This window comes from Gymnoscopelus microlampas (assembly GCF_963454915.1).
Source record: "Gymnoscopelus microlampas genome assembly, chromosome: 12".
NCBI classification, from domain to species: domain Eukaryota; kingdom Metazoa; phylum Chordata; class Actinopteri; order Myctophiformes; family Myctophidae; genus Gymnoscopelus; species Gymnoscopelus microlampas.
The window spans coordinates 39,054,122-39,060,121 of record NC_139949.1 but is presented as its reverse complement, the minus strand read 5'-3'; positions in this window follow the sequence as shown (position 1 = coordinate 39,060,121).

The following is a 6,000-nucleotide window of genomic DNA, read 5'->3' as shown; positions in this document are numbered from 1 at the left end:
ATTAAAAGTCTGATGCTCTACCGTCTGAGCTATCCAGGCCCTGCTTGAGCATTACAGCAATGAACTTTGGAGTCACATCAAGAAAGCACATTTGACAGCCAATGACATGGCATTTTTTCTTGAAGCCTTGTATCGTACAGTACAGAAAACGTACTTCTTAGAATCATTCCCTCTGATTATGTAGTTTGAGTCAAGCACCTATGGCATTGATGCACTCGTGTGTATTTTTGGATAATTCTGGGGCCAATCCTCGACAATGAAGTAGCTTTAGGAACACTTGTGCTGAAGGGGAATTAGCTCAGATGGTAGAGTGCTCGCTTAGCATGCGAGAGGTGACGGGATCGATACCCGTATTCTCCAATTAGTTGCTTGTCCGGATAATAACTGGTCTCTCTTTACTGATGGAAATTAACTACAAGTGTAGAGGCGCTGGATCAGAATAGCCAAAGTGCTTTTCATTTTCATATTAGAACACTTGGTCAGAGGGAAGATTCCACTTAACATTTCCCTCGTGCAACTCACAGACGTAAGGGGAATTAGCTCATATGGTAGAGCGCTCGCTTTGCATGCGAGAGGTGGCGGGACCGATGCCCGCATTCTCCAGACAAGAATACACTTGACGGATGTCTGGTTTTACTCTTCAGTTGAATCAGTCAAAGACTAGATTTGCAAAGGTGTCAGCGCTGTGCAGCTTACCTCAAAGACGCAACAAGTTCAGGCCATCTTTATATGATTGTAATTTTGAGCAGGCGCTAACAGGCCCCTCTGGAAACTGACTGCAACATCATTTTGCAATGCCACGCAGCGTCTCAAACGTTTACATATTCTTGCAAGCATGAACAGAGCGCCTGAACAGGGACTTGAACCCTGGACCCTCAGATTAAAAGTCTGATGCTCTACCGTCTGAGCTATCCAGGCCCTGCTTGAGCATTACAGCAATGAACTTTGGAGTCACATCAAGAAAGCACATTTGACAGCCAATGACATGGCATTTTTTCTTGAAGCCTTGTATCGTACAGTACAGAAAACGTACTTCTTAGAATCATTCCCTCTGATTATGTAGTTTGAGTCAAGCACCTATGGCATTGATGCACTCGTGTGTATTTTTGTCTAATTCTGGGGCCAATCCTCGACAATCAAGTAGCTTTCGGAACACTTGTGCTAAAGGGGAATTAGCTCAGATGGTAGAGTGCTCGCTTAGCATGCGAGAGGTGACGGGATCGATACCCGTATTCTCCAATTAGTTGCTTATCCGGATAATAACTGGTCTCTCTTTACTTATGGAAATTAACTACAAGTGTAGAGGCGCTGGATCAGAATAGCCAAAGTGCTTTTCATTTTCATATTAGAACACTTGGTCAGAGGGAAGATTCCACTTAACATTTCCCTCGTGCAACTCACAGACGTAAGGGGAATTAGCTCATATGGTAGAGCACTCGCTTTGCATGCGAGAGGTGGCGGCACCGATGCCCGCATTCTCCAGACAAGAATACACTTGACGGATGTCTGGTTTTACTCTTCAGTTGAATCAGTCAAAGACTAGATTTGCAAAGGTGTCAGCGCTGTGCAGCTTACCTCAAAGACGCAACAAGTTCAGGCCATCTTTATATGATTGTAATTTTGAGCAGGCGCTAACAGGCCCCTCTGGAAACTGACTGCAACATCATTTTGCAATGCCACGTAGCGTCTCAAACGTTTACATATTCTTGCAAGCATGAACAGAGCGCCTGAACAGGGACTTGAACCCTGGACCCTCAGATTAAAAGTCTGATGCTCTACCGTCTGAGCTATCCAGGCCCTGCTTGAGCATTACAGCAATGAACTTTGGAGTCACATCAAGAAAGCACATTTGACAGCCAATGACATGGCATTTTTTCTTGAAGCCTTGTATCGTACAGTACAGAAAACGTACTTCTTAGAATCATTCCCTCTGATTATGTAGTTTGAGTCAAGCACCTATGGCATTGATGCACTCGTGTGTATTTTTGGCTAATTCTGGGGCCAATCCTCGACAATCAAGTAGCTTTCGGAACACTTGTGCTGAAGGGGAATTAGCTCAGATGGTAGAGTGCTCGCTTAGCATGCGAGAGGTGACGGGATCGATACCCGTATTCTCCAATTAGTTGCTTATCCGGATAATAACTGGTCTCTCTTTACTCATGGAAATTAACTACAAGTGTAGAGGCGCTGGATCAGAATAGCCAAAGTGCTTTTCATTTTCATATTAGAACACTTGGTCAGAGGGAAGATTCCACTTAACATTTCCCTCGTGCAACTCACAGACGTAAGGGGAATTAGCTCATATGGTAGAGCACTCGCTTTGCATGCGAGAGGTGGCGGCACCGATGCCCGCATTCTCCAGACAAGAATACACTTGACGGATGTCTGGTTTTACTCTTCAGTTGAATCAGTCAAAGACTAGATTTGCAAAGGTGTAAGCGCTGTGCAGCTTACCTCAAAGACGCAACAAGTTCAGGCCATCTTTATATGATTGCAATTTTGAGCAGGCACTAACAGGCCCCTCTGGAAACTGACTGCAACATCATTTTGCAATGCCACGTAGCGTCTCAAACGTTTACATATTCTTGCAAGCATGAACAGAGCGCCTGAACAGGGACTTGAACCCTGGACCCTCAGATTAAAAGTCTGATGCTCTACCGTCTGAGCTATCCAGGCCCTGCTTGAGCATTACAGCAATGAACTTTGGAGTCACATCAAGAAAGCACATTTGACAGCCAATGACATGGCATTTTTTCTTGAAGCCTTGTATCGTACAGTACAGAAAACGTACTTCTTAGAATCATTCCCTCTGATTATGTAGTTTGAGTCAAGCACCTATGGCATTGATGCACTCGTGTGTATTTTTGGATAATTCTGGGGCCAATCCTCGACAATGAAGTAGCTTTAGGAACACTTGTGCTGAAGGGGAATTAGCTCAGATGGTAGAGTGCTCGCTTAGCATGCGAGAGGTGACGGGATCGATACCCGTATTCTCCAATTAGTTGCTTGTCTGGATAATAACTGGTCTCTCTTTACTGATGGAAATTAACTACAAGTGTAGAGGCGCTGGATCAGAATAGCCAAAGTGCTTTTCATTTTCATATTAGAACACTTGGTCAGAGGGAAGATTCCACTTAACATTTCCCTCGTGCAACTCACAGACGTAAGGGGAATTAGCTCATATGGTAGAGCGCTCGCTTTGCATGCGAGAGGTGGCGGGACCGATGCCCGCATTCTCCAGACAAGAATACACTTGACGGATGTCTGGTTTTACTCTTCAGTTGAATCAGTCAAAGACTAGATTTGCAAAGGTGTCAGCGCTGTGCAGCTTACCTCAAAGACGCAACAAGTTCAGGCCATCTTTATATGATTGTAATTTTGAGCAGGCGCTAACAGGCCCCTCTGGAAACTGACTGCAACATCATTTTGCAATGCCACGTAGCGTCTCAAACGTTTACATATTCTTGCAAGCATGAACAGAGCGCCTGAACAGGGACTTGAACCCTGGACCCTCAGATTAAAAGTCTGATGCTCTACCGTCTGAGCTATCCAGGCCCTGCTTGAGCATTACAGCAATGAACTTTGGAGTCACATCAAGAAAGCACATTTGACAGCCAATGACATGGCATTTTTTCTTGAAGCCTTGTATCGTACAGTACAGAAAACGTACTTCTTAGAATCATTCCCTCTGATTATGTAGTTTGAGTCAAGCACCTATGGCATTGATGCACTCGTGTGTATTTTTGGCTAATTCTGGGGCCAATCCTCGACAATCAAGTAGCTTTCGGAACACTTGTGCTAAAGGGGAATTAGCTCAGATGGTAGAGTGCTCGCTTAGCATGCGAGAGGTGACGGGATCGATACCCGTATTCTCCAATTAGTTGCTTATCCGGATAATAACTGGTCTCTCTTTACTTATGGAAATTAACTACAAGTGTAGAGGCGCTGGATCAGAATAGCCAAAGTGCTTTTCATTTTCATATTAGAACACTTGGTCAGAGGGAAGATTCCACTTAACATTTCCCTCGTGCAACTCACAGACGTAAGGGGAATTAGCTCATATGGTAGAGCACTCGCTTTGCATGCGAGAGGTGGCGGCACCGATGCCCGCATTCTCCAGACAAGAATACACTTGACGGATGTCTGGTTTTACTCTTCAGTTGAATCAGTCAAAGACTAGATTTGCAAAGGTGTCAGCGCTGTGCAGCTTACCTCAAAGACGCAACAAGTTCAGGCCATCTTTATATGATTGTAATTTTGAGCAGGCGCTAACAGGCCCCTCTGGAAACTGACTGCAACATCATTTTGCAATGCCACGTAGCGTCTCAAACGTTTACATATTCTTGCAAGCATGAACAGAGCGCCTGAACAGGGACTTGAACCCTGGACCCTCAGATTAAAAGTCTGATGCTCTACCGTCTGAGCTATCCAGGCCCTGCTTGAGCATTACAGCAATGAACTTTGGAGTCACATCAAGAAAGCACATTTGACAGCCAATGACATGGCATTTTTTCTTGAAGCCTTGTATCGTACAGTACAGAAAACGTACTTCTTAGAATCATTCCCTCTGATTATGTAGTTTGAGTCAAGCACCTATGGCATTGATGCACTCGTGTGTATTTTTGGCTAATTCTGGGGCCAATCCTCGACAATCAAGTAGCTTTCGGAACACTTGTGCTGAAGGGGAATTAGCTCAGATGGTAGAGTGCTCGCTTAGCATGCGAGAGGTGACGGGATCGATACCCGTATTCTCCAATTAGTTGCTTATCCGGATAATAACTGGTCTCTCTTTACTCATGGAAATTAACTACAAGTGTAGAGGCGCTGGATCAGAATAGCCAAAGTGCTTTTCATTTTCATATTAGAACACTTGGTCAGAGGGAAGATTCCACTTAACATTTCCCTCGTGCAACTCACAGACTTAAGGGGAATTAGCTCATATGGTAGAGCACTCGCTTTGCATGCGAGAGGTGGCGGCACCGATGCCCGCATTCTCCAGACAAGAATACACTTGACGGATGTCTGGTTTTACTCTTCAGTTGAATCAGTCAAAGACTAGATTTGCAAAGGTGTAAGCGCTGTGCAGCTTACCTCAAAGACGCAACAAGTTCAGGCCATCTTTATATGATTGTAATTTTGAGCAGGCACTAACAGGCCCCTCTGGAAACTGACTGCAACATCATTTTTGCAATGCCACGTAGAGTCTCAAACGTTTACATATTCTTGCAAGCATGAACAGAGCGCCTGAACAGGGACTTGAACCCTGGACCCTCAGATTAAAAGTCTGATGCTCTACCGTCTGAGCTATCCAGGCCCTGCTTGAGCATTACAGCAATGAACTTTGGAGTCACATCAAGAAAGCACATTTGACAGCCAATGACATGGCATTTTTTCTTGAAGCCTTGTATCGTACAGTACAGAAAACGTACTTCTTAGAATCATTCCCTCTGATTATGTAGTTTGAGTCAAGCACCTATGGCATTGATGCACTCGTGTGTATTTTTGGATAATTCTGGGGCCAATCCTCGACAATGAAGTAGCTTTAGGAACACTTGTGCTAAAGGGGAATTAGCTCAGATGGTAGAGTGCTCGCTTAGCATGCGAGAGGTGACGGGATCGATACCCGTATTCTCCAATTAGTTGCTTGTCCGGATAATAACTGGTCTCTCTTTACTGATGGAAATTAACTACAAGTGTAGAGGCGCTGGATCAGAATAGCCAAAGTGCTTTTCATTTTCATATTAGAACACTTGGTCAGAGGGAAGATTCCACTTAACATTTCCCTCGTGCAACTCACAGACGTAAGGGGAATTAGCTCATATGGTAGAGCGCTCGCTTTGCATGCGAGAGGTGGCGGGACCGATGCCCGCATTCTCCAGACAAGAATACACTTGACGGATGTCTGGTTTTACTCTTCAGTTGAATCAGTCAAAGACTAGATTTGCAAAGGTGTCAGCGCTGTGCAGCTTACCTCAAAGACGCAACAAGTTCAGGCCATCT